Raw genomic sequence first — 9,650 nt, 5'->3', positions numbered from 1 at the left:
TGTGAAGCTCATCTTTTGGGAAAAGGTCCGGAGCCTGTGAAGAAGGCGAACGCCTGTGAAGCTGTCGCGTTTTGGAAAGGGCCCGGAGCCTGTGAAGAGGGCCAACGCCCGTGAAGCTTGCCTCCCCGAAGAAAGGCCCGGAGCCTGTGAAGAAGGCCAACGCCTGTTAAGCTCGCCGCCTGTGACACTCTCACGTAATAATGAGTTGGGGCTGTACACGCCCCGGAGTCTCAAGGGTGCTGGCCTCAGGCCCTGGGGCTCCCTCCCACGCCCAGTGGCAGAACTTAGCTCCACGCTGGTGAGAAGACGTCGAAGACTAGACTAGGTGCCGGACGCGGCCTTTTCATTTGCTTTCCGCAGTTGGCTAGTTCATTCCCATTTGGAGTTTTTATCAAAACTGTCGCCGCCTTTTGACCTGTGGTTCTTCAACTTTTTTTGCTCTCCTGCGTCGATTTCTCTTGCACGGGGGCTCACGAGGCGGAAGCCCCGGGAGCCCTCGCGAGCGTTCCTGCCCCTATCGCTCAAGTTTTCACGGCCCGGGTCCACTACCAGAGCACCCCTCCGGACCGTGCCTCACGGCCACCGCGACGCGAATACAGGGCCTGGGTCGGTCGCCCCCGTAGCTGAAGCTAGGGATTACTTGTAAATGGGCACACAACAGAAAGGAACAATGTCGGGATAACAAAAAACAGTACGATGATTGATGATGTTAACCCAAACGCGCCCCCACGGGGCCACACATTGCTGTCTTTTTGCGCAGGAGAAAAGAAAGGAAAGAACAAAAGCAGGCGAAGCACGTCCCGCGCCGGCCCTCTTGGAAGACTCGAGCCGCCTCTGGAGCTCAGGCGGACTACCTCTCGCGCTTCACCGGGGCGCGACGGCGAGCAGACCCGCTGCCACCTCCAAGCAGGCGCGACAGCATGTAGGCTGGCCGCGGCCGCTGCTGGAAGGGTCGCTACCCGAAGAAGAGCTGGTGAAGCTTGAGGAGTCAGGGGCATTGCCAACCGCCCGCGCGCTGCCCTCTCCGTCCTTGCCGGGGCTGAGTCCCCGGCCGCGGTAGTCGTCTTCAGGGTAGCACCCCACACGGCGACCATCTTCCCCAAACACCCTCACGTAGAGGGTGGCGTCGCCGTCGAACTTGAAGTGCAGAGAGCACCGGCGGCGGAGACCACGCACGCGAGCAAATGTCTGCCAGCCGCGGGTCAGGTCCAGGTTCCCTCCAGCGGAGACCTCCAGCGAAGCCCACGAGGCCCGGCTGCAGCAGCCATCCACCTGGAGCCAGAGGCCACCCAAGGCGCCAGCTGGGAGCTCACCCAGGAGGAAGCGAGGGAGCTGAAGCTGGGTGCCGGTCGGCTCCACCACCCACACAATGAACTCCGGCAGCACCTCCGCAGTATGGAGGCGCGGCCTCGAGGGTCGCACGGCCGGAGCACGCCCGCCGACCATGGCCAGCCGCTCATCGCCGTGCAGAGAGCCACCTCCGCGACCGCGGGGGGCCGCCGTGGAGGCCACAGGATGCTTGCGAGGGCGACCACGACCACGCTTGAGCGCGGGAGAGGAAGACTCGACCTGGCGGGCTTTTCCTTTCTCTGCGGCCGAAAACTTCCTTGGTGGAGCCATGGAGAAGAAGGAGAAGCAAGGGGGGATAGGCTGGAAGGGCACATGCCGTTCCGTACTTATAGCCAGTGAAGGCCAACCGTCGACCTCCACGATCGCAGGTAATCATGACTTGCTTTGCATGCAGGGACTTGTCGAATCCGTGCGGTTACCAAGGCGTCGTGGGGAAGCGGAGTCTCCCCTGACCAATCGACCGCCACGCGGCGCCCAAGGCCGCAGGCTGTTAGGGCCCGCGACGCTTCGCACTTGCCCTTTCGCCTCTCTGCTCGGCCAAGTTCGGGCAAGCCGTGGGCCCGGGGGCTACTGTCGGCGTCCTGGGAACGGGGGTCCCCAGACTTGCCTGCCTGCGGACTGCGGCGTGGCTCAAAGGAGGCCCAGCACAGCCCATCTTCGTCAACACAAGCTCAAGACCCTCGCGAGGGGCCAAGCCTCGTGGGGCGGAGGACAAGGAGCTTCCTCCGGCACGGCCTCGTCAGGCTGGCTCATGAGGAGGCGGAGAGTTCAAGGCGGGGTACCTCGCGAGGTGCCCATGACGCAAGCCGTAACGACAAAGGGCGCCAGTCGGGCGCCAGCCCGCGCAGTGTCCTCCTTTCCTCTTTGGTGCAAAGGGGGCAAGCGCAGGGGAGAGCATCAAGCAAAGGCGTCCATTTCGGTGCAACAAGACCAAGACCAGCCCAACGGCCGGAAGGAGGTCATTGTGGAGCCCAAGCCGGCGTCACCACCAGAGCCTTTGACAGGTGAGGACCAACTTTATTCAGGATAAGTGTACCCGCTGTTCCCCTTCAAAATGGCCAATTGTTGGCGCCCTTCCCGCTCAATATTTGGGAAGAGGCCCAGGGCCTTTGCCTATAAATAGGACTAGCCACCCTCAGGGTAGAGGCATCTGGACCTGACCTAGCAATCCGGATCCTCCCCAAGAAACCAGTAGAGAGGGCGATTGAACTCCTCCCAGCAGTTCGTCGCACCGGCCAAGAACAGACCCTCGCGAGGCTATTCTGCCTTGTATTATTCATCATCAAGCCCAAGAGGCAATCCACCACACCACACACTGGAGTAGGGTATTACACCACAATGGTGTCCCAAACCTGTATAAATCTTGTGCCTCTTGTGCTGTTCAGTTTGGTAGTTTAGGTCCTAGCGATTCGGCGAGGAGCGAGCCGGTAGAGGGTTGAATCTCCGGGCGCACCCCAGTGTTCGAACCTCAAGGGTCTGCCAGAACCCGAAATCCGAGAAGGACCGCTTCCCCAACGAACGCAAGTCCAAGCTTCTCCCTCGAGCCGATGGACCCTTCAAGGTGCTAGCACGCTACAACAACAATGCTTACAAGATCGATCTCCCCCGCGACAAGTACAACGTGAGCGACATCTCAACGTCTCCGATCTCTCCCCATACCATGGTGACGAGGCTTTCGATCCGAGGTCGATCTATCCCAATGGGGGTGGAGATGATGCGGAGCATCCTTCGGTCATCCCCATGGACCTTCCATCGTCCCACCAAGCACCAAGAGGACCCATGACTAGAGCACGAGCTAGAGCTCTCGAGACCGAGGTGACTTCTCTCCTTAGTGATATATCACATGATCCTCTCGAGACATGGCTACTACCTCAATCCGGAATGTTGTGCATGATTAGGTACCAAGAGGACCATCCCGAGGATGCACATGAAGATGGTCAAGACCCCAAGTCCATGGAAGAAGGGAACCAATGGAAGAAGGCAAGAACAGCCTCTAGGCACCGGACATCCAGCCAGGACCCCGGACATCCGGCCCCTGGAGATCTACACAGCCAGCCCTCTGCAGAAAAAACTACAGCGACCGGACACCCCGCGTCTAGCCCGGACATCCGGCACCCACCGGAAATCTGGCCAAAGTCACGAACATCTAGCACCAGCGACCAGAGACCACAGAAGCTTGCCCCGTCAGCCCGGACATCCGGCATCTCCCGAATCAGCGGACATTCGACCCCTCCGGCCGGACATCCGGCGTCGCCCATCCAGAGAGCCGAACAGCCAGCTGCGCCAACCCAGACATCCGGCCCCTCAGCCCGGACATCCGGCCCCTCGCGAGCCACCGGACATCTGGCCCGACGCCCGAACGTATGGCCTTCCCAGCGCCTGCGCGCGCGTGTTGGGCTGAGCCCATGTGCCCCTGTGCCCTTAGACTATATATACTCCATCCCCATCTACGTTTTAGGGTTAGCATTGTGATAGCTCATTTAGAGATAGAGCTCTGCTCATTCGTACCGGATCTACTCCACGTGAGAGATCGTGTCTCTTCGGAGAAGATCCATTCGGATTCAAGGCCTCCATCCGGAGAAGACAATCAAGACCTCCTCACGGAGAAGAACGGTTCCCTTTGTATCCTCCCCTTGTTGATTTTGGATCATGTGTTACCTTATGCTTTCGGTGATCTAGCCCTTGTGTGATCGATTACTTGTCGGTTTAGTGATTCTCTTGTTTCTCCCCGTGTTTTCCCTTGTGTTTTCCGTGCGTTCTTCATGTTCCCCCGTAGGATCCACTCCAAACGTGAAAGATCAGCCCCTTAGGGTTACGCACTACATCACCAAGTCCACGGAAGAAGAGAACCAACGGAAGAAGGCGAGAACAGCCACTAGGCACCGGACATCCGGCCATGGCCCCGGACATCCGGCCCCTGGAGATCTACATGGCCAGGACTCTTCAGAAGAAGCTACAGGGACCGGACATCCAGCATCCAGCCCGGACATCCGGCCCCCTCACCAGAATTCCAGCCTCTAGCCCGGACATCCGGAGGCGCCATCCAGGGAGGACAGAAGCTTGCCCCGGCAGCCCGGACATCCGGCTGCCACCCCGGACTTCCGACCCCTCATGAAGCATCGGATATCTGGTCCCTCCGCCCGGACATCCGGCGCCGCCCATCCAGAGAGTAGAACGGTCGTTTTCACTAGCCCGGACATCCGGCCCTGCAGCCCGGACATCCGGCCCGACGCCCGGACATCCGGCCTTCCCTGTCCGTGAACAGTGTAAGGGCCAAGGACCATGTACCCCCCTTTGCCCCTAGACTATATATACTCCATCCCCACCTGCGTTTTAGGGTTAGCATTGTGATAGCTCATTTGAGATAGATCATTACTCATCCGTACCGGATCTACTCCTCATGAGGGACCGCACCTCTTCGGAGAAGATCCATCCGGATTCAAGGCCTCCATCCAGAGAAGACAATCAAGACCTCCTCATGGAGAAGAATAGTTACTCTTGTATCTTCCCTTGTTGACATTGGATCTCATGTTACTTCGTGCCTCGATGATCTAGCACTTGTGTGATCAATTTCGTGTCGGTTGAGTGTTTCTCTTGTTTTCCCCTTGTGATTTCCCTCGTGTTCTTCCGCGCATTCTTCGTGTTCCCCGTAGGATCCACTCCAAACGTGAAAGATCGGCCCCATAGGGTTCCGCCCTACATCAGGTGTCTTCGGGGCGAATTAGCTGGATCATCCGGACCGGGGTCCGGATCATCTGAGCTCTGTCTGGATCATCCAGGCCCTCGTCCGGATCGTCCGGCCAGCCTAGGACTTGGTGCTTTTCCTCTCCGTCTTCACGCATGCCTTCCACTTCCGGTTCTCCTTGCTTCCTAGCTTCTCCATGGTTAACTCCTCGGTACCTGAGTATGCAAAGCGTCTCCGTTTGAGGTAGTAACCATGTCTCATGTGAATCGAAAGGGAGTCGTGCGAGGAGTAATGTCACCTCAGTTTCGAGAGCTCTTGCATGTGCTCGAGTCATAGGTCCAAGTGGTGTTGTAGGGGATGTAGACGCGTCCATGGGGATGATCATGGGATGCTCCGCATCAGAAGGCCCGACGAGTGGTGGGAGTAGGGTGGGTTGATGATGCATGCACGGCAGCACAGCCAACCATGGTAGGCGGGAGTAAGCGGTTCGACAGGAGCTAGTCTGGGTGGCTGTAGCAAGCAGATCAGAGGTTGAAGAAGCAGCTCGGCGGTTGGATTAACATTCAACGGTCACTGCTACTAGAATCGTCTTGTTGACTAAGTTGACAAAGCGATGCGTACGCGTCAACTTAGTAGGCTCACAAGTCAGCCTCCAAATTGGGTGGGTCCGAGCTAGCAGTGGGAGGAACCATTTTTCTTGAGCGTAATAAGGAGGCACTTTCTTGCGTGGGAAGATGTTGCTAGTGGATCTAAGCCGTCAGGGGGAGGAAACTTCTTTTTCGCGTAATAATGAGACACTTGGGTGCAGAGATGTAGCTGGTGGGTCCCGCCTGTCAGTGGGAGGAATCATTTTTTTCGTGTAATAAGGAGGCACTTCCTTGCGTGCAGCCATGGACCATATAGGTCCCTACTGTCAGCCAATCCACGTATATCCCTCTTTTGATGGTTGTCATTTGTTGACTACAATGACCACGCTGCGTCGAGAGCACCAGTGCGGTGGATGACGGCAAGGCCTAGGAAGGGAACGACCGGAAGCCAGGGAAGACTCGTTAGTGGTTGCTGTTGGGGTTCTCGGATCGGGGGTACCCCGACCCGTCTGCCTATGGCCTAGAGCGTGGCTTCACCAGTAGCCCGTGCGGCCCAGCATCAAGACTTCATGAGCAAGACCATCGCGAGAGCCCCTGCCTCGCGAGGTGAACTACATCAAGACCTCCCGAGGAGCGTACATCTCTAGGCTCGCATCCCACCTCACGAGGCGCGCAGCGACGTGAGCCATGACGACCGGAGCCATGACGACCGGAGCCATGAAGGCGCCAGCGGGTGCAGGCAAGGATAGTTTCCTCTTTGGTGCAACAACACCAAGACCACGGGCTCGGCGGGACGCAGGTCACCACCGAGCCCACCAGCGTGTCATGATCAGAAGCTTTCCAGACAAAGACCGCCTTTAGTCAGGATAGCATGTACTCCTATCCCCCCTTCAAATTTGGCTGATGTGGTATCCCTTCCTACCTAAGCCACGAGGGAAGTGGACCAAGGCCAGTATAAATATAGACTAGACTCCACCATAGAGAGGACCCGGGAGCTGATCTGATCCACTCACCCCTTGAGCCCTCCGGAGGCAGCTCAGCCTTGTACTAGTTCATCTTCATCCTCCTTGTGAGGCAATCCACCACAAAGCAGGAGTAGGGTTTTACACTGCAAGGTGGCCCGAACCTGGGCAAATCTCTGTGTCCCACTCTTCTTCCATCTTGCTCGAGCACGACGAAGCATCGCTGTGAGATAGTGAGAGGCAAGAAGTAGTGTAGCGAAGTTCTTCGTGCACATCCTAGAGTTCGAACTGTTTCTTTGGGTCCACAGAGCCCCGATTCCGACATTTGGCGCACCAGGTAGGGTGGTGTGTCAAAGTTCCTCCTCTTCGTTCCACTCTCTACATTGCCGCTTCACCACCCCCATGGCCGACGCCACCTGCCCTGCCGTCCCCTTGAGCGTCACAGGTTGCCCGGCCTTCACTCCTTGCTTGTGCCGAGTGTAGTGGCTGATGAGGTTTGGGTCGGTGCTGCCCCCGTGCTACGACGGCGCGTCTGGCCCTGAAGAGTTCCTTTAGTTGTACGCCCAGGGCATCCTTGTGGCGGGCGGCGACGACCAGGCCATGGATAACTGGTTCCCTCTGGCTCTCACGGGTGCCCCTGCGCGCTTGGCTCCTCAGCCTCCCGAAGGCCTCGGTCTCCTCTTGGGGAGAGCTCAATGGTTGGTTCGTTGCGTGCTTCGCAATGCCGGGGTCCCTCGCAGTCGCATGCATCCTTGGTGGATCCCAGGCGCTTGCATCTGGTCACCACATCAAGTAGCTCTTCCACCAAGCAAACGCCACAAGGCCACTGCCTGAGGCTTCGAGGAGTTGCGCGCCCGAGGTTGTCATCACCTTCGACTCCAGTAATCACACCAAGTCTATGACCCCTGCCGGCGCGCTCCCCATGGTGTGCATACCGACCATCAGCAACGTCTCAGTCACCAAGATCCTCATCGACGGCGGTGCCATCCACAATGTTCTCTCCGTGGAGACCTTCAAAACACTTCAAAGTGCCTTATGACCAGCTCGTTCCCACCATGCTGTTCTTTGGGGTGACCGACGGCTCCACCACTCCCTTCGGGCAGGTGTGCCTCCCTGTCACCTTCGGTACCTGCAGCAACTACCGCACCGACTTGATCGACTACGACGTGGCCTGGACCGGCCTCCCTCACAACGCCATATTGGGATATCCAGCGCTCCCCAAGTTCATGGCGGCGACCCATCTGGGCTACAACGTCATCAAAATGCCAGGCAGCGGCGGCGTGGTTACCATAGCAAAAGACAAGGAGGATGCAGTTCAAACTCTCAAGCTCGCCTACAGGGCCGCAAAGACCTCACGCCCTCGTGCCGAAGGTACCCCAGAAGCTCCTGCAGCGACGCCCTTGAGGAAGCAGTTGTTCTCCCATGACCGCACCGAGGCGAAGAAGGTGCCGGTAGATGGCAATGCCTCGAGCCCCACCTTCACCATTGGTGTCAGTCTCCCCCTGGAGCAGTACGAGGTGCTCGTCACCTTCCTCCGGGCGAGCAAGGACATGTTCGCCTGGAAGCCATCCGATTTGGTTGGTGTACCAAGAGAGGTAATCGAACATCACCTGGCGGTGTTCCCTAACACACGATCGGTCAAGAAGAAGGCGCAACGTCAGGCTCCGGAGAAGTAGGCGTTCATAATCCAAGAAGTACACCAACTGCATGAGGCACGGGTCATACGAGAGGTGCGCCTTCCGGAGTGGCTCGCCAACCCGGTCATTGTTCCCAAGAAAGGCAGAAATGAGCGCATGTGCATCGACTTCATGAGTCTCAACAAGGCTGGCCCTCCGGATCCGTTCCCGCTTCCATAAATCGACCAGATCGTGGACTCCACTATGGAGTGCGATTTTTTGTGCTTCTTGATGCCTTCTTGAGCTACCACCAAATCAAGATGGTGACGAAGGATGTCGAGAAGACGACCTTCATTTCCCCGTATAGCGTGTACTCCTACACTTGCATGCCCTTTGGGCTGAGGAGCGCCGGTGCCACTTTCCAGCAGTTAATGCACATCGTGCTGGGTCCGCAGCTGGGGCGAAACGTGGAGGTCTATGTCGACGACATCGTGGTTAAGTCAAGTGTGACTATAACGCAGATAGAAGACCTAGAGCAAACATTTGCCAACCTACACAGGGTGAGTTTGAGGCTTAACCCTGAGAAGTGTGTTTTCGGATCCCCTCTAGCAAGCTACTCGACTTTCTTGTCTCGCATAGAGGGATTGAGGCCAACCCTGAGAAGATTTAGGCCATTGAAAGGATGCACACACCTCAAACCCTCAAGGAGATGCAAAAGCCGGCGGGATGTGTGGCTTCCATGGGGAGCTTCATCTCCAAGCTTGGCGAGCGCGCCCTGCGATTCTTCAAGTTGGTAAAGAGAAAGGGTTACTTTGAGTGAACCCCGAAAGCGGATGCACCCTTTGAATACCTCATGAGGTATCTCACAAGCCCGCCCATCATGGTGGCGCCCCGCTTCAGCGAGCCCTCGGTGCTCTACTTGGAAGCCACCCAGCATTTAGCTAGCGCGGCGCTCGTGGCAGTCCAGGAGGAGCACGTCAACAGCCAAGAGAGGCCCAATGGCCCTTGGGAGGCCGCGGGGCCCCTCGAGCCCTCGACAATTCAGGGAGGCGTTCTTGGGCCCCTCGCGCCCCTCCAAGGGCAAGCCGTCACCGCCCCATGTTTCGGCGAGCACCATGTATACTTCATTAGCATAGTACTGCGGGACACGCACACGTTACCCTATGCAGTAGAATCCTTCGCGCGCTCCTGGTTGCTTCTAAGAAGCTGCACCATTACTTCCAAGGCCACCCTATCAAGGTTGTCTCCACGTACCCCTTGGAGAAGGTGTTGCACAACCCCAGCACTGATGGCTGAGTCGCTGAGTGGAACATCGAGATGCAAGCCTTCCAGCTGGAGTTCTGTACAACCAGGGTCATCAAGGGGGCGACGCTTGCCAATTTCATGGTGGAGTGGACGGATACCCATGACGGGGGGCTGCGCGAGGACTAGTCCCTCTTGCCTGGAGACA

This window comes from Triticum dicoccoides, chromosome 5B (genome assembly GCF_002162155.2).
Source record: "Triticum dicoccoides isolate Atlit2015 ecotype Zavitan chromosome 5B, WEW_v2.0, whole genome shotgun sequence".
NCBI lineage: Eukaryota > Viridiplantae > Streptophyta > Magnoliopsida > Poales > Poaceae > Triticum > Triticum dicoccoides.
This window is presented reverse-complemented; position numbering follows the sequence as displayed.